Raw genomic sequence first — 25,351 nt, forward strand, 5'->3', positions numbered from 1 at the left:
ATATTTTGCTTTATTAAAGAAGTTATTTATTAACACTTCTTCTACATAAATGGTAGCCCATATACCCAAACAGCATGGTGGCTCAGTGGTTAGCACTGCTGCCTCACAGCACCAGGGACCCGGGTTCAATTCCAGCCTCGGGTGACTGGCTATGTGGAGTTTGCACATTCTCCCTGTATCTGCATGTATTTCCTCCCACAGTCACAAAGATGTGCAGATTCGGTGGATTGGCCTTGCTAAATTGCCCATCGTGTTCAGGTGTATGTAGATTAAGTGCATTAGCCAGGGGTAAACGTAGAGTAATAGGGCAGGGGAATGGGTCTGGGTGGGTTACTCTTCAGAGGGTTGGTGTGGACTTGTTGGGCCAAGTGACCTGTTTCCACACTGTAGGGATTCTATGAATGCCACTAGTTCAAAATCTAAACTCCAAAATAAATGAAATGGATAAACATGAATCCCACACCCTGTATCACATTCCCGAAGGACGTTAGTAAATCAGATGGATTCTGAAATGATTTTCAAACTGTTGAAATGGTTACCAATAATGCGGCTAGCCTTATAATTGCAGCTTAATTAATTGAGTTTGAATTTCACTACTTGCAACGTTAAGATGTGAACCCAACTCCTCAGGATACTTCCTCGGCCTCGGGAATACTGGAGCAGTGACATGATCTCACCTGTACCGGGGTCCCCTCGGCCAAACTGGACATTATCTCCTTCATGGGAACTTGCTGTGTATGAGATAGCTACTGCATTTTCCACATTACAGCAGTGCCCTTTCGGAGGTTGGGAGGGGGCTAGTTACCAGGGGCTATCAGGTACAGAAACATCAGTTCTGGATCGTTGCTGAAAATGTCTGGACGTTTGGAGACATCCCTGCTTAATCATAGGTCCTTGAAAGTGGAGTCACAAGTAGATGGGATAGCAATGGAGGCATTTGGTATACTTGCCTTTATTGGTCAGTGCGTTGAGTATAGGAGGTGGAAGGTTATATTACAGCTGTACAGGACATTGGTTAGACCACTTTTGGAATACTGTGTTCAATTCTGGTTTCACGCCTATAGGAAAGATGTTGTGAAACCTGAAAGGGTTCAGAAAAGGTTTCCAAGAATGTTGCCAGAGTTGGAGGGTTTGAGCTCAGGGAGAGGCTGAACAGGCTGGGGCTGTTTTCCCTGGGGCGTCGGAGGCTGAGAGGTGACCTTATAGAGGTTTATAAAATCGTGAGGGGCATGGATGGGGCGGGGGGAGTCCAAACTTAGAGGGCGTAGGTTTGAGGTGAGAGGAGGAGAGATTTAAAAGGCACCCAAGGGGCAACTTTTTCACACAGAGCATGGTACGTGTATGGAATGAGCTGCCAGAGGAAGTGGTGGAGGCTGGTACAATTGCAACATTTAAAAGGCATCTGGATGGGTATATGAATAGGAAGGGTTTGGAGGGATATGGGCCAAATGCTGGCAAATGAGACAAGATTAATTTAAGATATCAGGTCAGTGTGGATGTGAAGGGTCTGTTTCTGTGCTGAACATCTCTGTGACTCTATCTGACTGGAAATTGAATTAGGATTGTGAGGAGCATTTGTCTTTCTCTCTCACAGCACTTTCAGATTTCAGTACCTTGCAAGGAACAGATTATGAATGTTTTGTTATTTGGTTATGCATTATGCTGTGGAAGGGAGAGTAAAAAGATTTGGAGATTTTAATTGAAACAACTTGAATTCTGGTCTAATTTTGACATCAATGTAATCCAATTCAAGGCATCTTTTTTAACCAATGTGTTCACAGATGGTATGATAAACTTCTCGAGTAGAGTAGGGCTTGAACCCAGCTTTCCAAGCTCAGAGGTTGGGCCACTACCACTGCATTACAAGAACTTTGACTCTCCATGGGGTCTCGCTCAAGACGGGTCCATTGCTGCTATTAACCCCTCCCCCTCACTGTGGCTCTGTGATATCTCACTCACTGCTGACTGACATGAATTTGGAAATCTGCCCTAATCCTGAGTCCTAGCCCTGTGTTCCAAAGTCACACACCAGGGCATGCCACATTGTCAGAGGGTGCTATCAGCTGCTTTCTTAGGCAGGAGTTAAGGTATAACTTTACCGAGGCAGGAGGATGAGATCAAACAGGCTGGAGGATGCAAAAGGATGAATAACCTGTCAGGCAGTAAGAAGATCAGAGGCTGAAGGGGAAATGGCCAAATGGCCTCTTTCAGAACGGTATGATTCTGCAGTTGGTGAGTCGGGGGATGGTTGGAGGGAGCAAGTCTGAGCCCCCAGATTCTCCTCACTTCAGGTTATACCCAAATCGATAGACTATTGCTGCCCAACTGTTTCCCCAACACCCCCACACTCCCTGTCAAAGCTTGGAAATTGTCACAATGTCCCAGTGGACACTAAAAGTAGGGGATTGGGGGTGTGGTTCGGATTGGGGAAGGGGGAGAAGATATGTGATTGCAACAAGTGTGTGGTAGAGCCACAACCCACCATCACTGCCTGAATTCACGACCGTGTGTATGTGTGTCTGCGTGTCTGCGTATGTGTGTGTGTGTGCCTCTGTGTGTCGGTGTATCTGTGTGTATGTCTGTGTGTATTTGTCTGTGTATCTGTGTGTGTGTGTATGCGTGTCTGTCTGTGTGTGTGTGTCTGTGGGTGTATCTGTGTATGTGTGTCTGTGTGTCTGCATGAGTGTGGGAGCGTGTGTGTATATCTGCGTGTGGGTGTGTGTGCCTGTGTCTGTGTATCTGTGTGTGTCTGTGTATCTGTGTGTTGTGTCTGTCTGTGTGTGTATCTCTGTGTGTGTATCTGTGTGTGTGTGTATATCTGTGTGTGTATCTGTGTCTGCCTGTGTGTTTATCTGTGTCTATGTGTCTGTCTGTGTGTGTGTGTATCTGTGAGTGTGTGAGTACCTGTGTCTGTGAGTATGAGTGTGTGTGAGTGTAGATGTGTGAGTCTGTGTCTGTGAGTGTGAGTATCTGCGAGTGTAGGTGTGTGTGTGTGTGTGTGAGAGAGAATGTGAGTGTGTATGAGTGTAAGTGTGTGCAGATGTGTACACAGATTGTGAGGGGGCTGGGCATTCAAACAGGAATTGAACAGGGCTAGGGTGGGAAGTGTGGGGGCCGGGAGAATAGATAGAGCTAATGGCGTGGAAAATAAACAGTTGGAGCTGTGTTGGGGTTGGGGGGGTGGGGGGAAGATGGAGTTGAGGTGACAGAGATTGAATGGTGCGGTTGGAGGAGAGAGAGAGGTGTTGAGAATGGATGGGAAAGAGGTGGGAGAATGGATGGGGAAATTAGGGGTGGGGTAAGCACTCACGAGGTGCATCCTCACTCAGTACGCTGGGAGTCCGGGCATGCCGTACTGTCAGCTCAAGGTGCATTCAACAGCCAGCCGTCGGTCTGGGTGGGAAATGATGTGAAAACAGTAGGGAGCATGGAATAAAACCCAGGACAGGTGGCCCCAAGCGAGAGAGAAACCTTCAAGGCAATGGGAAAAACAATGGACTGACTGGTAGAATCACTCCAGTGTGGAAACAGACCATTCGGCCCAACAAATCCACCCTGAAGAGTATCCAACCCAGATTCATCCACCCCTTACCCTATCCCTGCATTTCCCCTGGCTAACCCACCCAGTCTGTGTAGCCCTGAACACTATGGGCAATTTATCATGGCCAATCCGCCCTAACCTACAGGGGGGGAACGCACAAACTCCACACAGACAGTCACCCGAGAGTGGAATCGAGCTAGGGTCTCCGGTGAGGCAGTAGCGCTAACCACTGAGCCACCATGCAGCCCAAATGGAGGGGATAGGTTTTCCGAAAGAGAAGTGGGCTGAATGGCCTCCTTCGGAACCACATAAATCAGTAAGTGGGGAAGAGGGCTTGGAAGATGCAAGTGCCTCTGGAATTATGGTGCACTGGGTGGACTGTGACTGGGAGATTCAACTCTTCAGATCTGGGTCAGTTGGAAACCAATTAACCCCAGACTGATCAAGGTGATTCATCAATAACTTCATTGGGAAGTGGACTGACTTTCTGAAGGGGTTAGAAGGTGAATGAAATGAAACAGGGTGCTTCCCATTTTCCAGTAATTTCTCAATGGAGACCCCACCTGCACCACTGGAGACTGTGCCCATAGAGTCACAGGGCTAGCCTGCTCCTGACGACTCAGGCTGCTGGGAGGGAAGAGCAGCTTCGGACAGGGAATTGTGGAGATGAGATGTGAAGGAGACACGACGAGGAAGGTGTTGTTCGCTCCTTTGAAACTTGGAGGAAGGCTGGGTCCTCAGATTTGGGGATGGCGAGGACTGCAGGCGCTGGAGAGTCAGAGTCAATAGGACGTGGAGCGAACAGGAGAGTCAATGTTTTGGGTAGAACCCTTCAGGAGTCTGGAAATTGCACCTTACGTGGCTCAGGCGAGGAAGCAGAGAGTCAGATACTTGCCCTGGTTCCACATCTCAGCTTCCCTTGAACTAAAAAGCGGGCAACAAAATGTACCATGTTTTGGCACAGTGGTTAGCACTGCTGCCTCACAGCAGCAGGATCCCAGGTTCAATTCCTGCCTCAGGCAGCTGTCTGTGTGGAGTTTGCACATTCTCCCCTGTGTCTGTGTGGGTTTCCTCTGGGTGCTCCAGTTTCCTCCCACAGTCCAAACATGTGCGGGTCAGGTGAATTGGCCATGCTAAATTGCCCGTATTGTTAGATGTAGGGGAATGGTTCTGGGTGGGTTGCTCTTCGGCGGGTCGGTGTGGACTTGTTGGGCCGAAGGGCCTGTTTCCACACTGTAAGCAATCTAATCTAATCTAAAACTAGAAGTTGCAGTTGTATATGACTCTGGTGCGGCCACATCTGGAGTATTGTGTGCCGTTTTGGTCGCCATACTATAGGAAGGATGTGGAGGCACTGGAACGGGTGCAGAGGAGGTTTACCAGGATGTTGCCTGGTATGGTAGGAAGATCGTATGAGGAAAGGCTGAGGCACTTGGGGCTGTTTTCATTGGAGAAAAGAAGGTTTAGGGGTGACTTGATAGGGGTGTACACGATGATTAGGGGTTTAGATAGGGTTGACCATGAGAACCTTTTTCCACGTATGGAGTCAGCTATTACGAGGGGGCATAGCTTTAAATTAAGGGGTGGTAGGTAGAGGACAAATGTTAGGGGTAGATTCTTTACTCAGCGAGTCGTGAGTTCATGGAAGTAGCAGTGGTGGACTCTCCCTCTTTATGGGCATTTAAACAGGCATTGGATAGACATACGGAGGAAAGTGGGCTAGTGTAGGTTAGGTGGGCTTGGATCAGCGCAACATCGAGGGCCGAAGGGCCTGTACTGCGCTGTATTTTTCTATGTTCTAGAATTCCCTGGGCTTTTCCGTGTTTGAAAATTATAATGCTTTGTTTTAGGAAAAAGCCTCCAAATTCTCAACCATCTGCCCTACTTGTTTGGGACCCCAGCCCATTATGGTCTGTTGTAAGAGAATGTGACGAGTTAAACTTGATGACAAACCTCCCCAACCCAACAAAGCTCGTCTCGTTTGAGACATTACAGCACAGACAGGACCAGTGTTTTGGGACAGCCCTCCTCCGCCACCTGGTGGACAGCTGGGAGAGTGCCCAAACTGAACCTGAGTTTCTGAGCCCTGTACTGGCAGCAGCTCATTCTGACAGAGGCCACAAATATGTTGAAAAATAAGTGTCGTTTTGCTGGATAACGGGAGGAATTCTGGGGATTGAGATACATAGACAGAGCTTTAACGGGAGCGACACATAAAATCATTTTAAGCTAAAAGCAAATGAAGTCAATTTTTTGGAGAATTGGATTGAAGAGCCGAAAAAATTATGTTGAACTTGCAAAACACCTTGATTAGACATCAACAAAAACAGAAGTTGCTGGAAAAGCTCGGCAGGTCTGGCAGCATCTAGGCAGAACGATCAAGGTTAAAGTTTCAGGTCCACAGTGACCCTTCCCCAGATGCTGCCAGAGCTACTGAGCTTTTCCAGCAATTTCTGATTCACGGCATCCGCAGCTTTTGTGCTTTGATTAGACCCCACTTTGATTACTGTCAACAGCCCTGACCCCCACAACATAAAACAAATATAGAGATACCAAGATTTATTTATTTACAGGGATGGCGCTGGATTTGAGAGCTTAGATTTATCAGGAAAGATTGGATAGAGTAGGGCTCTGATTACAAATTTAAAATTGTGCGCAGTCTGTTAGGATGGAGACAGGATATTGCTGTTTGTGTGGAAGACAAGAACTGAGTTATAAGTAGAAAATAGACAATACTGAGATAAAACATAGACAAGACAGATGGATAGAATAAATGTAATCTCAAAATCAGGAAAAACATCTCCCACCAAGAGGGTAAAAAGAGTGTGGGACTCTTTCTCATTTGGGAATGGCTGAGAGAATATAATTGTTACAGTGAAGGTTAAACACACAAAGAGGAATAGAATAGAAGGATATGGTCATTTACACTGGAATAAATCATTTTGGCTCACATCACATCTATGCTGAGAGTCTGATTTGAAAATCCAGACATCTGAGTAAGGAGCAGAGGAAGACCATTCGGCCCCTCGAACCTGCTGGCCATTCAATGATGTGGTGGACTGGGGTGGACAAGGTCAGAATTCATACAACACCCGACAGGTTTATCTGAAATCACAAGCTTTCGGAGCGCTGCCCCTTCTTTAGGTGAACTTTGTCACTTCACCATCACCATCTTTTAGTTTTGTGATTATCTCTCTGCCTTAATTAATCGGATCATTGGTCATCCCTCCACTTGCTTTTCAGCTGATGCGACTTAACTCACCCTGTCTGACACTTTTGATCACCTGCACATATTATTCAGTCAGTCAACACTACACTCACACCATTTGTACTGTCAGCTGACACTCTGGAATTATTTTGCCATTATCTCTGTGCCGAGAGATTCTGGGCCTGTGCACTTTACTCTGCTTCACCTGGTGAAAGAGCAGTGCTCCGAAAGCTTGTGATTTTGAATAAACCTGCTGAACTCTAACCTTGTGTCATGTGACTTCTGCCCTAGGCCTCTCAATATGATTATAATTGCGGTTTGTGTTTGGAAGTCTATATTCCCATCCAAGCCTGCATGCTTTTAATTGCCCTGCCCTCATTAAGGATCTATCTGCTGGACATAACGTACCTTAAAGAGTCCCTTCTCATATTTTCATCATGGCATTACTTTATGATATAGAGCTCTCAGTCTTCATCTTTCTGAATCTCCCGTGACATTCCGAGGAAGTGCGCTGTGTTAAATCCGAATTACTTATCTTCAGGCCTAGCCACACAGGCCTGTGATTGTCACCGGAGAAAGTGAGGACAGCAGATGCCGCAGGTCAGAGTCAAGAGAGTGGTGCTGGAAAAGCACAGCATGCCAGGAGCAGGAAAATCAACGTTTCGGGCATAAGCCCTTCACACTGTTGACTGTGACTGTCATGTACAGGTGTAGGTACTGCGTCATGCAATAAGTGCTCATTGAATCCCGTTTCATGTGATACAAGCGTCAATGATGACAACGTGGCTGTAAGCATCAATATATAAAAGGAATCCTCATGAAAGGTCAGACAACCCTGGACTGTAAAGCACTTGAACAACCAACAAAAATCCCTGGTATGGAGCGATGGTCACATAGATAAAGGACCCTGCTCACGAGTGTTTAGAAAAGTTAAAAGTTATCTTAGTACCTAGGATGGCGCCATGTGTGGCAACATTGTACACTTTTCACTGTACTCCTGTACTTGAGTACACATGACAATGAAAACTAAATCTATCTGTGGTGGAATCCCCATTATAGGAGAGGTGTGATTGCACTGGAGAGGGTGCAGAGGAGATTTACTAGGATGGTGCCCAGGGCTGGAGAGTTTCACTGATGAATGGTCAGAATGGGGTCATGTTCCTTAAAGCAGAGGAGACTGAGGGGAGGCATGACTGAGATGGATAAAATTACGGGGGTGTAGACAGGAAGGAGCCTACCCCCCTGATGGAGGGGTTCATGAACATGGGGACATAGATTTAAGGGAAGGGGCAGAAGGTCTAAAGGAGATGTGTGAAAAAAACTCTTTGACCCACAGGGTGGTAGGAATCTGGAGCTTGGATTGTTATTGACTGGAGTGAGCACAATGGGCTGAAGGGCCATTTAGAGTATTGTGAGCAATTTTGGGCCCCATACTTCAGGAAGGATGTACTGTCTCTACAGCAGGTCCAGAAGAGGTTCAAGACATTGATCACAGGAATGAAAGGCTCTGAGTCTATACTCAATGGAGTTTAGACGGATGAGGAGGGATCTGATTGAAACTTGCAGAATCCTGAGAGACCTTGGACAGAGTAGATGTTGGGAAGATGGTTCCGCTGATAGGAGAAACTAGAACCCGAGAGCACAGCCTCAGACTCAAGGGAAGACTCTTTAGAACGGAGATAAGGAGAAACGTCCTCAGCCAGAGACTGGTGGATCTGTGGAATTCACTGCCACAGAAGGCTGTGGAGGCCAGGTCATTGAGAATATTTAAGATGGAGATAGATAAGTCCTTGATTGCCAAGGAGATCAAAGGTTACGGGAAGAAAGCAAGAGAATATGGTTGAGAAACTGGTCAGCCATGATGAAATGGTGGAGTGGACACCAGTGGCTGATTGGCCTAATTTCTGCTCCTATGTCTTATGATCTAATGGCCTTTTCTTTTCTGTGATGTACACCTTTATGACTGTATTTACTCAATTCATTCACCATTTCCCTCTTATTGACAAAAAAACTGTCCATTCTCACTCTCCAAAGGACCAGTACATGCTTTATTTATTCTTTTGCATTTTAAATACCTGTGAAAGCCCCTGCTAAGTGTTATTCCAATCCTATCGAGCTTCCACCCATACACGACTTTCTTTTTCCTGATTAACTTTGAGACATTTTCTGCTGTTCTTTATACTCAGACAAATCACCTACCATTGATCTTTGTATTTTTTCAGTTTCATGCTTTTCTGAACTCTCCGATTAAGTACAGGTGGAGTTATCTTCCTTTAGAATTTTTATCTGTTATAAGAATACACTTACCCTGAGAATTCTGAAATTTCTCCTTAAACATTTGTGTCCCACTGTGTAACTAATGACCCATCCCCTAGCTTGGTACACCAGTAAACTTTAGGTCCTCAGACTTCATGCCCTTAATTAGGTTCCAAATACTAGTCTTCAAGCCAATCTTCTTCCTTTCAAAATGCATCATTTTGTGGTCATTGCCACTTTAGGGATGCCTCAAGACTGAGGTCATTAATTAATCCTTTCACATTACACAATGTCGAGTCAAATATGACGTGCTCTCTGCTGTAAGAAAATATCTCAAAAGCATTCTGTGAACTCATTGTCCAACAGCAGAGTTTTGCTTTAGCTGCAGTTTATGAAGGGAGGAAGGTGCGAGGTCAGCCAGGACAACACTGGAATAGTGGAGTTAGGAGGTGACAGAGGAGTGGATAAGAGAATTAGGGAGATGTCAGTCGAGATAGGAGAGGACATTGTCCGAAGTAAAGTGATCTTGGTGATGGGGTCAATGTCTCAAGTCCAGGTATGTCTTTAGAACTGTTCTGTTGTTAACATTGACTCTGTTTCTCCGTCCACAGATGCTGCCAGACCTGCTGAGTTTCTCCATCGTTCTTTGCTGTCTCGACAGATTTCCAGTCTCCTCAGTATTTTGTTTCTACTGTGCTGATGGAGTGTCTAACTTATGGGACAGTTAGCATTCTTTGATTGTGACCCATAGCCTGATCTCTCTCTCTCACACGTGGGCCCACAAACTCCTGGGATCATGTGCTCCCCTTCCCTCACCCTGTCACTGGGTTCAGGTCGCGGTATATGTAACCCCTCGATACTGTTCTGTGTAAAACCTTCCTTACTGTTCTGTACTGACACCATCACCTTGATAACTTATTATTATCCATCCAACTTAATTAGTTTGTACACAATAGGATAAGTTAATAGTTTGGTTAGACTCTTGGAGTGCGACTCTGATACTAATTGTATTATTCCAGTCATTTGGTTTATCTCAAGCATCTTCTTACTTTTAATATTATTGTAATTATTTTTCTGCCTTAATTAATCGGGTCATAGGCCATCCCTCCATTTGTTATGCAGCTGTTGACACTTTACTCACATCGTCTGACACTTTTGATCACCTGTAGAGACTTGTTATTCAGCCGGTCAACACTGTACTTACACCATTTAGTCGATCTTTTGACACTCTTAGTCACCTGGAATTATCTTGCCATTACCTCTCTGCCTATATATTTTGTGCTTGTGCACTTCTCTCTGCTTCACCAGATGAAGGAGCAAGGCTCCGAAAGCTTGTGATTTCAAATAAACCTGTTGGACTATAACCTGGTGTCGTGTGACTTCTGACCTTGTCCATCCCGGTCCAACACCGGTACCTCCACGTCTTGTCACTGGCCAAGCTTCCATCAGGAATCTCAATTGATTTCTGTAGTCTGTAATTTGATGCTAAATGTCCCAGTACTGTGTGGAGCACACGCCCAGTAAATCCCAGTTTACATACAAATTGGGAATCAGATGTGGCCACCCAGCCCCTTAAACTTTATCCATCATGCTTAAGAACATAAGAGCTAGGAGCAGGAGGAGGCCATTCAGCCCCTCGAGCCTGCTCTGCCATTGAATACAATCATGGCTGATCTCATCTCAGCCTCAACTCCACCTTCCTGCCTGATTTCCATTTCTCTTCAACACATTACTCATTAAAATTCCGAATCTGCTTATGTTCTCCTTAAATGTCCTCAATGTCCCATTATCACTGCACTCTGAGGGAGTGAGTTCCACAGACTCATGACCCTTCAAGGGGAGGGATTCCTCCTCATCTCTGAGTTATCCTAAACCTATAGCCTCTTGTTCCAGATTGTCCCACACGAGGAAACATCCTTTCTACGTCTATCTTCTATGAGCATCTGGCTGGTCTGATTACTCCACTTCCCCACTGTTAAACCCTCCCCCATAGATTATTTGTCTGCCATCTGAATCCTCTGTCACCCAAAGCTGCCTTCATCAATTAAAATACAACCCTGACATCTCCGTCCCCATTAGTGCCCGTGACACTGACCCCATTGGTCCCCATGACCCTGACCCCATCTCTCCCCATGACCCTGACCCCACTGGTCCCCATGACCCTGACCCCATCTCTCCCTGTGACCCTGACCCCATTAGTCCCTGTGACTCTGACCCCAATGGTCCCCGTGACTCTGACCCTATTGGTCCCCGTGACCCTGACCCCATTGGTCCCTGAGACCCTGACCTCATTGGTCCCTGTGACCCTGACCCCATTGGTCCCCGTGACCCTGACCCCATCGGTCCCTTTAACCCTGACCCCATTGTTCCCTGTGACCCTGACCCCATTGTTCCCTGTGACCCTGACCCCATTGGTCCCCGTGACCCTGACCCCATCGGTCCCTTTAACCCTGACCCCATTGTTCCCTGTGACCCTGACCCCATTAGTCCCTGTGACCCTGACCCCATTAGTCCCTGTGATCCTGACCCCATTAAGCCCTGTGACCCTGACTCCATCGGTGCCTTTAACCCTGACCCCATCGCTCCTGTGACCCTGACCCCATCAGTCCCTGTGTGGGGCACTGGTGGAGTGGTGAGATGATGAAGGGTGAGAGCTGCTGTTCCAAGCCAGCCCCACCAGAGGGCAGGCCCGCTCTGTCCTCTGAACCCCAAAGCATCATTTCTGAGCAGCGCCAACACTGACACAGCCTGGGCTCTGCTGCCTGTCATTATACAACGCACAGCCACACTCACTCCTCCAAGTGGAAGGAGACATATTGGTGAGTTATTCTTTATTTTTAAAGTGCCTCTCGTTATCTCCTTCTGTCATGAAGTCTGACCTTCAACATTGTAATTTCTCTCCCTTTCTGTGTAATGGCTGTCTTTCTGTCCTCTGGTTCCACACCCTCCCTGTTTCTGTCTATTTCTTATTTATTTGTCCAGCTGTGCAACAACACCCAGACTCCATTCATATAACCTCCTAAAATGCTGAAACACTCCCAAGGTCCACTGTGGGAACTTTCTGCAGCAGATCCTGACACCAGGTGACTCAGTCAGAAAGGTTTGAAGGAGGGATGGAAGGAAACGAAGCAAATTTGTGAGAAGCAGAGGGGTTCAGTGAGGGGCTTTTGGGGTTTCAGACTTTGAGAGCAGAAGGTGGTGACTCTCATCTGTTTTCAAGTCTCTCCATCTTCTCTCCCCTTCCAACCTCTGGTCCCAAACCCTCATCCACATCCCCCTCAGATTTTTACATTCCTCTCCCTCTCATCTGTCGGGTATCTCTGATGTTAATCAATCTGCCACTGCTTTGAGCTGCAGGGCTCGGACCCTGTAGAACTCCCCTCTCTAACCCTCTACCCTCACCCCTCTCTCTCTCTCCTCCTTAAAGACTCATACCTCTTCAATCAAGCTTTCCATTACCTGGTCTAGTGTTGTCCTTTCCGATGCTCACACCCCAACCTGGTTCCATAACTCTTTGTGAAATACCCTGGGATTATCTCGTACATTAAAGACAATACACACAATGGTGAGACCATGCAGGAATTCAAAGGCAAGGGACAGAATTTTGAAACTTTGCACAGTCACGCTCAGTTGGCAATGTTTACTGGCTCCCAATCAGGACGACAGGGCAGCAGTGTCGATCAAATAACTGGCATCATCAGAGACATGCTTGACCCCTCAACGGTGAAATTCTGATGAGCTTCCTCACTGGCCAGCTGTGCAGACTGCTCTCTGCTCCTGGTTGTACATTAGAGTGAAGGATTGGATGTTTGTTTCCAGCATTTTCGTGGCTGAACATTAAGGGATCCAGTCACATCCAAACTTGGGAGGTTTGGATGACAATTTCCTATTGAGAAACTGACACCCTGCACAGTGAAACATGGTAGTGTTGTCTGAGCGTGAATCTTCAAGTATGATCCCTCAAATGACTCATACAAATTTTACTTTTCTGTCCATTCCAGCTACCCCATGAATTCAATTCTTCCAGTGTCTTTCCAGCCAGAGCATTGTGTTTCTCTCACTGAGACCTGAACAGTTTTGAGGTTTACTATCTTTCAGGTGAGACGGTAAATTGATCCCACGGGTGCTATTGCGAAGGAGGACATTGGTAGTTCCCACCCACTCCCACCCTGAATATCCAGGGACCAACACTTTCCCCATCGTTACAAAATCACCGGTACGGTTTATGGGATCTTGCCATGTGCAAATTTCCTGCCGTGTTGCAACACCTCATCAGCTGTAAAGCCCTTAGGGAGGTCCCGAGGCGCTGAAAGGTGCTACACAAATGCAAGCTCTTTCTGGTGGGTAAGGTGATGGGGACTGTGAGAGCTCAGCTAACAACGGGAAAGTCACAAGGGATGGACTTGAGGGAGTGTGTGTGTGTGTGTGTGTGTGTGTGTGTGTGTGTGTGTGTGTGTGTGTGTGTGTGTGTGTGTGTGTGATTGAGTCAGCCTCCTTCCTGCAAAAAGCCATCTTCAATCAGCACTGACAATCCTTTTGACAGTCAGAGAGCTGGTGGGAAATATTCTCTCAAGTGGGTGTTGGCAGGAGATGTGAAAATGAGTCTGACTTCAGAAACTCACAGCCAACTGAAAGATGTGGGCCAGGGAATCTGTGGGCCATTTTGCTCTCGCCTCTCATCATCCTTTCTCCGTGAGCATCTCTCCCCAAATTCCCCGTTAAAGCACAGACTGTCACAGAGATTCAGAGCTCTGAGGGGTGTGACCCGAACCAGCATTGGGGAGGGGGGTGAGGGGTTTGGACAGACGATGGGAGAAGGGGAGGAGGGCTGCAGGTCACAGGAAGGTGGGAGGGAGGTGGCTACAGACGAGGGGAGGGGTGTGGAGGGGAAATCTACTGTGGGTCACAGCTTGATTATGGGGTGTATGGTCTCTGATTAGCCAAGACTACCTGAAGAGGAGATACCCCAGCGTTCCGGGGGATGGCTTTTGCAGTTGGACTGGATGGGTTCACACTCAGCTTCACTTAAGGGAGATATCTGGAGGCTGGGGGAGAAGTCCACTGGCCACTGAAGGACCATACATGGCAGGAGGGCGAGCAGTGGGAGGGATGCAGAGGGTTCGGAGACCACGGAGATCACCAGAGAAAGAGTTGCCCATGGGATACACCATCTGATCTACACAGACCCACAACACGTTGACCCCCAACACATTGTCCCTCAACACACTGACCCAAACACACTGTCCCCCAACACACTGACCGCCCAACACACTGACCGCCCAACACACTGACCGCCCAACACACTGACCCCAACACACTGACCCCCAAGACACTGACCCCTGACACACTGACGCCAAACACAGACACACAACACACTGACCAACAACACACTGTCCCCAACACACTGTCGCCCAACACACGATCCCCCCAACACACTAACCCCAACACACTGACCCCCCAACACACTGTCCCCCCAACACACTGTCACCCAACACACTGTCCCCAACACACTGACCCCCAACACATTGTCCCTCAACACACTGACCCAAACACACTGTCCCCCAACACACTGACCCCCAACACACTGACCCCCAACACACTGACCCCCAACACACTGACCGCCCAACACACTGACCGCCCAACACACTGACCCCAACACACTGACCCCCAACACATTGTCCCTCAACACACTGTCCCCAACACACTGACCCCCAACACATTGTCCCTCAACACACTGACCCAAACACACTGTCTCCCAACACACTGACCCCCAACACACTGACCCCCAACACACTGACCGCCCAACACACTGACCACCCAACACACTGACCCCAACACACTGACCCCCAAGACACTGACCCCCGACACACTGACGCCAAACACAGACACACAACACACTGACCAACAACACACTGTCCCCAACACACTGTCGCCCAACACATGATCCCCCCAACACACTGTCCCCCCAACGCACTAACCCCAACACACTGACCCCCAACACACTGTCCCCCAACACACTGACCCCCAACACACTGTCCCCCAACACACTGACCCCTGACACACTGACCCCTGACACACTGACGCACGACATACTGACCACCAACACGCTGACACACCAACACACTGATCCCAAACACACTGTCCCCCAACACACTGTCCCCAACACACTGTATCCCAACACATGGACCCCAACACACTGAACACCCCAAATACTATCCCCAACACACTGACCCCTATACACTGATCCCCAACAAAATGACCCTAACGCAATGACCCCCGACACACTGACACACGACACACTGACCCACCAACACACTGACCCCCAACACACTGACCCCCAACACACTGACCCCCAACACGCTGACCCCAGCAAACTGACCCCAGCAAACTGACCCCAACACACTGTCCCTCAACACACTGTCCCCAACACACTGTTCCCAACACACTGTCCCCCCAATACATCACCAACACATGACCCCAATACACTGTACCCCAACACACTGACCCCAACACACTGAATCCCCAACACACTGACCCCCAACACATTGAATCCCCAACACACTGACCCCCAACACACTGTCCCCAACACACTGACCTCAGCAAACTGGCCCCAACATATTGTCCCCCATCACACTGACCCCAATGCACTGACCCCCCAACACACTGACACACGGCACACTGACTACCAACACACTGACCTACCAACACACTGACCCCCCAACACACTGACCCAAACACACTGCCCCCCAACTGACAGTTCCCAAAACACTGTCCCCCAACACACTGACCCCAATGCACTGACCCCCGACACACTGACGCCCAACCCACTGACCACCAACACACTGACCACCAACACACTGACCCAAACATACTGTCCCCCAACACACTGACCGCAACACACTGACCGCCGAACTCACTGACCGGACACAGTGCCCCCCAACACACTGTCTCCCAACACACTAACCCCAATACACTGTCCCCCAACTCACTGACCCCCAACACACCGACCCCCAACACACCGACCCCCAACACACTGACCCCAGCAAACTGACCCCCAACACACTGACCCCCAACACACTGTCCCCCAACACACTGACCCTCCAACACATTGTCTCCACAACATACTGTCCCCCAACTCACTTTCCCCAACACACTGTCCCCCAACACACTGACCCCCCAACACACTGACCCACAACACACTGTCCCACAACACACTGACCCCACAACACACTGTCCCCCAACACAGTCCACCAACACACTGTCCCTAACACACCGTCCCCCAACAAACTGACCCCCAACAAACTGACCCCCAACACACTGACCCCAACACACTGACCCCCAACATACTCTCCCCCAACACTGTCCACCAACACACTCTGCCCAACACACTGGCCAACCAACATGCTGACCCCATCAATACACTGACCCCCCCAACACACTATCCCCATCACACTGTGCCCCAACACACTCACCCTCAACATACTGACTCACCAACACACTGTCCCCCAACACAGTCCACCAACACACTATGCCCAACACACTGTCCCCCAACACATTGTCCCCCAACATGCTGACCACCAACAACTGACCCCCTACACACTGACCACCAACACAATGACCCCAGGCACACTGTCCTCCAACAAACTGACACACCAACGCATGACACACTGACCCCCAACACACTGATCCCGAACACACTGACTCCCAACAAACTGACCCCTAACACACTGTCCCCCAACACACTGTCCCCAACGCACTGACCCCCGACACACTGAAGCCCTACACACTGACCACCAACACAATGACCCACAACATACTAACCCCCAAAACACTGACCCCAACATACTGTCCCCTAACACACTATCACCAACACACTGTCCACCAACTCACTGACCCCCAACACACCGACCTCCAACACTCTGACCCCAGCAAACTGACCCCAAAACAATGAACCCCAACACACTGTCCCCTAACACACCGACCCCCAACACACTATCCCCAACTCACTGACACTCCAACACATTGTCCCCACAACATACTGTCCCCCAACTCAATTTCCCCAACACACTGTCCCCCAACACACTGACCCCCAACACACTGACCCACAACACACTGTCACCCAAACACACTGACCCCAACACACCGTCCCCAACACACTGACCTCAGCAAACTGGCCCCAACATACTGTCCCCCAACACACTGACCCCAATGCACTGACACACAACACACTGACACACGGCACACTGACCACCAACACCCTGACCCACCAACACACTGACCCCCCAACACATTGACCCCTCCAACACATTGACCACCCAACACACTGTCCCCCAACACACTGACCTCCAACACACTGACCTCCAACACTCTGACCCCAGCAAACTGACCCCAACACACTGACCCCAATGCACTGTCCCCAACACACTGTCCCCCAACACATTTTCCCAACACATTGTCCCCCAATCCATTGTCCCCAACCCACTGACCCCAAAACCCTGATGCCAGCAAACCAACCCCAACTCACTTTCACCGAACACACTGACCCCAACACACTGACCCCTGACAAACTGTCGCTCAACACACTGTCCCTCAACCCACTGAACCACTGACCCCCAACACACTGACACCCCTAACACACTGACCCCCCGAACACACTGACCCAAACACACTGTCCCCCAGCACACTGTCTCCAACACACTGACCCCCCCACCACTGTAGCCCCAACACACTGACCCCCCAACACACTGACCCAAACACACTGCCCCCCAACTCACAGTCCCCAAAACACTGTCCCCCAACACACTGACTCCAATGCACTGACCCCCAACACACTGACGCCCAACCCACTGTCCACCAACACACTGACCACCAACACACTGACCCCAACACACTGCCCCCCAACACACTATCCCCAACACACTGTCCACCAACTCACTGACCCCCAACACACTGACCTCCAACACTCTGACCCCAGCAAACTGACCCCAAAATACTGAACCCCAACACACTGTCCCCTAACACAGCGACCACCAACACACTATCCCCAACTCACTGACACTCCAACACATTGTCCCCACAACATATTGTCCCCCAACTCAATTTCCCCAACACACTGACCCACAACACACTGTCACCCAACATACTGATCTCCAACACACTGTCCCCAAACACACTGTCCCTAACACACCGTCCCCCAACAAACTGACCCCCAACAAACTGACCCCCAACATACTGTCCACCAACACGGTCCACCAACACACTCTGCCCAACACACTGACGCACCAACACGCTGACCCGCCCAACACACTGACCCCCAACACACTATCCCCATCACACTGTCCCCCAACACACTGACCCAAACACACTGTCCCCCAACATACTGTCCCCCAACACACTGACCACCAACACACTGATCCCAAACGCACGGTCCCCAACACACTGACCCCAACACACTGACCCCAACAAACTGTCCCCAAACACACTGACCCCCAACACACTGACCCCAAACACACTGTGCCCCAACACACTGACCACCAACACACTGACACCAACACACTGACCCCCAATACACTGAACCCAATGCACTATCCCCAACACACTCTCTCCCAACACACTGACCCCCCCAACACACTGACCCAAACACACGGACCCCCAAAATACTGACCCCAAACACACTGACCCCAACACACTGTCCCCCAACACAGTGACCCCAAACACACTGTCCCCCAATACTCTGACCCCAACACACTGACCCCCCAAAACACTGTCTGCCAACACACTGACCCCAAACATATTGTCCCCCAACACACTGACCCCAACACACTGACCCCCAACACACTGACTACCAACACACTGTCCCCCAACACACTGACCCAACACACTGATCCCCAACACACTGACCCCAACACACTGACCCCAAACACACTGTCCCCAACACACTGACCCCAACACACTGACCCCAACACACTGTCCAACAACACACTGTCAAACAACTCACTGACTCTAGCAAACTGACACCAACACACTGACCCCCAACACACTGTCCCCAGCAAACTGACCCCCAACACACTGACCCCCAACACACTGTCACCCAACACACTGACCCTCCAATACATTGTCCCCACAACATACTGTCCTCAACTCACTTTCCCCAACACACTGTCCCCCAACACACTGACCCCCCAACACACTGTCCCCCAACACACCGACCCCAACACACTGACCCCAATGCACTGACCCCCGACACACTGACGCCCAACCCACTGACCACCAACACACCGACCACCAACACACTGACCCCAACACACTGTCCACCAACTCACTGACCCCCAACACACTGACCTCCAACACTCTGACCCCAGCAAACTGACCCCAAAACACTGAACCCCAACGCACTGACCCCCCAACACACTGCCCCCTAACACACTGCCCCCCAACACACTGCCCCCCAGCACACTGTCCCCCAACACACTATCCCCAACACACTGTCCACCAACTCACTGACCCCCAACACACTGACCTCCAACACTCTGACCCCAGCAAACTGACCCCAAAACACTGAACCCCAACACACTGTCCCCTAACACAGCGACCCCCAACACACTATCCCCAACTCACTGACACTCCAACACATTGTCCCCACAACATACTGTCCCCCAACTCAATTTCCCCAACACACTGTCCCCCAACACACTGACCCCCCAACACTCTGACCCACAACACACTGTCACCCAACATACTGATCTCCAACACACTGTCCCCCAACACACTGACCCTCCAAACACATTGTCTCCACAACATACTGTCCCCCAACTCACTTTCCCCAACACACTGTCCCCCAACACACTGTCCCCCAACACACTGACCCCCCAACACACTGACCCCCCCAACACACTGACCCACAACACACTGTCACACAACACACTGACCCCGCAACACACCGTCCCCCAACAAACTGACCCCCAACACACTGACCCCAACACACTGACCCCCAACATACTCTCCCGCAACACAGTCCACCAACACACTCTGCCCAACACACTGGCCCACCAACATGCTGACCCCATCAACACACTGACCCCCCCAACACACTATCCCCATCACACTGTGCCCCAACACACTGTTCCCAACACACTGTCCCCCAACACACTCACCCTCAACATACTGTCTCACCAACACACTGTCCCCCAACACAGTCCACCAACACACTATGCCCAACACACTGACCCCCCAACACACTGTCCACCAACATGCTGACCACCAACAACTGACCCCCTACACACTGACCACCAACACAATGACCCCAGGCACACTGTCCCACCAACACACTGTCCCCCAACACACTGACACACCAACGAATGACACACCGACCCCCAACACACTGATCCCGAACACACTGACCCCCAACAAACTGACCCCTAACACACTGTCCCCCAACACACTGTCCCCAACGCACTGACCCCAACACACTGATGCCCTACACACTGACCACCAACACAATGACCCACAACACACTAACCCCAACACACTGACCCCAACATACTGTCCCCTAACACACTGACCGCCGAACTCACTCCCCGAACACACTGTCCCCCAACACACTGCCCCCCAACACACTGCCCCCCAACACACTGTCCCCAACACACTATCACCAACACACTGTCCACCAACTCACTGACCCCCAACACACCGACCTCCAACACTCTGACCCCAGCAAACTGACCCCAAAACACTGAACCCCAACACACTGTCCCCTAACACAGCGACCCCCAACACACTATCCCCAACTCACTGACACTCCAACACATTGTCCCCACAACATACTGTCCCCCAACTCAATTTCCCCAACACACTGTCCCCCAACACACTGACCCCCCAACACACTGACCCACAACACACTGTCACCCAACATACTGATCTCCAACACACTGTCCAAAAACACACTGTCCCTAACACACCGTCCCCCAACAAACTGACCCCCAACATACTGTCCACCAACATGCTGACCACCAACAACTGACCCCCTACACACTGACCACCAACACAATGACCCCAGGCACACTGTCCCACCAACACACTGTCCCCCAACACACTGACACACCAACGAATGACACACCGACCCCCAACACACTGATCCCGAACACACTGACCCCCAACAAACTGACCCCTAACACACTGTCCCCCAACACACTGTCCCCAATGCACTGACCCCAACACACTGATGCCCTACACACTGACCACCAACACAATGACCCACAACACACTAACCCCAACACACTGACCCCAACATACTGTCCCCTAACACACTGACCGCCGAACTCACTCCCCGAACACACTGTCCCCCAACACACTGCCCCCCAACACACTGCCCCCCAACACACTGTCCCCCAACACACTATCCCCAACACACTGTACACCAACTCACTGACCCCCAACACACTGTCCCCCAACACACTATCCCCAACACACTGTCCACCAACTCACTGACCCCCAACACACTGACCTCCAACACTCTGACCCCAGCAAACTGACCCCAAAACACTGAACCCCAACACACTGTCCCCTAACACAGCGACCCCCAACACACTATCCCCAACTCACTGACACTCCAACACATTGTCCCCACAACATACTGTCCCCCAACTCAATTTCCCCAACACACTGTCCCCCAACACACTGACCCCCCAACACACTGACCCACAACACACTGTCACCCAACATACTGATCTCCAACACACTGTCCAAAAACACACTGTCCCTAACACACCGTCCCCCAACAAACTGACCCCCAACATACTGTCCACCAACACGGTGCACCAACACACTCTGCCCAACACACTGACGCACCAACACGCTGACCCGCCCAACACACTGACCCCCACAACACACTATCCCCATCACATTTTCCCCCAACACACTGACCCTCAACATACTTTCTCACCAACACACTGTCCCACAACACACTGTCCCACAACACATTCCACCAACACACTGTTCCCCAACACACTGACCCCAAACACACGGTCCCCCAACACACTGACCCCAACACACTGACCCCAAACACACTGTCCCCCAACACACTGACCACCAACACGCTGATCCCCAACGCACTGTCCCCAACACACTGACCCCAACACACTGACCCCAACAAACTGTCCCCAAACACACTGACCCCAAACACACTGTGCCCCAACACACTGACCACCAACACACTGACCCCAACACACTGACCCCCAATACACTGAACCCAATGCACTGTTCCCAACACACTCTCTCCCAACACACTGACCCCCAACACACTGACCCAAACACACGGACCCCCAAAATACTGACCCCAAACACACTGACCCCAACACACTGTCCCCCAACACAGTGACCCCAAACACACTGTCCCCCAGTACTCTGACCCCAACACACTGACCCCCCAACACACTGACTACCAACACACTGTCCCCCAACACACTGACCCAACACACTGATCCCCAACACACTGTCCCCAACACACTGACCCCAACACATTGACCCCAACAAACTGTCCCCAAACACACTGACCCACAACACACTGTCCCCCAACACACTGACCACCAACACACTGACCCCAACACACTGACCCCCAATACACTGTCCCCAACACACTGACCCCAACACACTGGCCCCAAACACACTGTCCCCAACACACTGACCCCAACACACTGACCCCAACACACTGTCCAACAACACTCTGTCAAACAACTCACTGACTCTAGCAAACTGACACCAACACACTGACCCCCAACACACTGTCCCCAACACACTGACCCCAACACACAGTCCCCCAACTCACTGACCCCCAACACACTGACCCCCAACACACTGACCCCAGCAAACTGACCCCCAACACACTGACCCCCAACACACTGTCCCCCAACACACTGACCCTCCAACACATTGTCCCCACAACATACTGTCCCCCAACTCACTTTCCCCAACACACTGTCCCCCAACACACTGACCCCGCAACACACTGTCCCCCAACACACCGACCCCCAACACACTGACCCCAATGCACTGACCCCCGACACACTGACGCCCAACCCACTGACCACCAACACACTGACCACCAACACACTGACCCCAACACACTGCCCCCCAACACACTGCCCCACAGCACACTGTCCCCCAACACATTATCCCCAACACACTGTCCACCAACTCACTGACCCCCAACACACTGACCCTCCAAACACATTGTCTCCACAACATACTGTCCCCCAACTTACTTTCCCCAACACACTGTCCCCCAACACACTGACCCCCCAACACACTGACCCCCCAACACACTGACCCACAACGCACTGTCACACAACACACTGACCCCGCAACACACTATCCCCAACACACTGTCCACCAACTCACTGACCCCCAACACACTGACCTTCAACACTCTGACCCCAGCAAACTGACCCCAAAACACTGAACCCCAACACACTGTCCCCTAACACAGCGACCCCCAACACACTATCCCCAACTCACTGACACTCCAACACATTGTCCCCACAACATACTGTCCCCCAACTCAATTTCCCCAACACACTGTCCCCCAACACACTGACCCCCCAACACACTGATCCCCAACACACTGTCCCCCAACACACTGACCCTCCAAACACATTGTCTCCACAACATACTGTCCCCCAACTTACTTTCCCCAACACACTGTCCCCCAACACACTGACCCCCCAACACACTGACCCCCCAACACACTGACCCACAACGCACTGTCACACAACACACTGACCCCGCAACACACTGTCCCCCAACACAGTCCACCAACACACTGTCCCTAACACACCGTCCCCCAACAAAGTGACCCCCAACACACTGACCCCAACACACTGATCCCCAACATACTCTCCCCCAACACAGTCCACCAACACACTCTGCCCAACACACTGGCCCACCACCATGCTGACCCCATCAACACACTGACCCACCCAACACACTATCCCCATCACACTGTGCCCCAACACACTGTTCCCAACACACTTTCCCCCAACACACTCACCCTCAACATACTGACTCACCAACACACTGTCCCCCAACACAGTCCACCAACACACTATGCCCAACACACTGATCCCCCAACACACTGACCCCCAACATGCTGACAACCAACAACTGACCGCCTACACACTGACCACCAACACAATGACCCCAGGCACACTGTCCCACCAACACACTGTCCCCCAACAAACTGACCCCCAACATACTGTCCACCAACACGGTCCACCAACACACTCTGCCCAACACACTGACACACCAACACGCTGACCCCCAACACACTGTCCCCAACACACTGACCCCAACACACTGTCCCCCAACTCACTGACCCCCAACACACTGGCCCCAGCAAACTGACCCCCAACACACTGACCCCCAACACACTGTCCCCCAACACACTGACCCACAACACATTGTCCCCACAACATACTGTCCCCCAACTCACTTTCCCCAACACACTGTCCCCCAACACACCGACCCCCAACACACTGACCCCAATGCACTGACCCCCGACACACTGACGCCAACCCACTGACCACCAACACACTGACCACCAACACACTGACCCCAACACACTGACCCCCAACACACTGTCCCCCAACACACTGACCCTCCAATACATTGTCCCCACAACATACTGTCCTCAACTCACTTTCCCCAACACACTGTCCCCCAACACACTGACCCCCCAACACACTGTCCCCCAACACACCGACCCCCAACACACTGACCCCAATGCACTGACCCCCGACACACTGACGCCCAACCCACTGACCACCAACACACTGACCACCAACACACTGACCCCAACACACTGTCCACCAACTCACTGTCCCCCAACACACTGACCTCCAACACTCTGACCCCAGCAAACTGACCCCAAAACACTGAACCCCAACGCACTGTCCCCTAACACAGCGACCCCCAACACACTATCCCCAACTCACTGACACTCCAACACATTGTCCCCACAACATACTGTCCCCCAACTCAATTTCCCCAACACACTGTCCCCCAACACACTGACCCCCCAACACACTGCCCCCTAACACACTGCCCCCCAACACACTGCCCCCCAGCACACTGTCCCCCAACACACTATCCCCAACACACTGTCCACCAACTCACTGACCCCCAACACACTGACCTCCAACACTCTGACCCCAGCAAACTGACCCCAAAACACTGAAGCCCAACATTCTGTCCCCTAACACAGCGACCCCCAACACACTATCCCCAACTCACTGACACTCAAACACATTGTCCCCACAACATACTGTCCCCCAACTCAATTTCCCCAACACACT

This window comes from Hemiscyllium ocellatum, chromosome 12 (genome assembly GCF_020745735.1).
Source record: "Hemiscyllium ocellatum isolate sHemOce1 chromosome 12, sHemOce1.pat.X.cur, whole genome shotgun sequence".
Lineage (NCBI taxonomy): Eukaryota > Metazoa > Chordata > Chondrichthyes > Orectolobiformes > Hemiscylliidae > Hemiscyllium > Hemiscyllium ocellatum.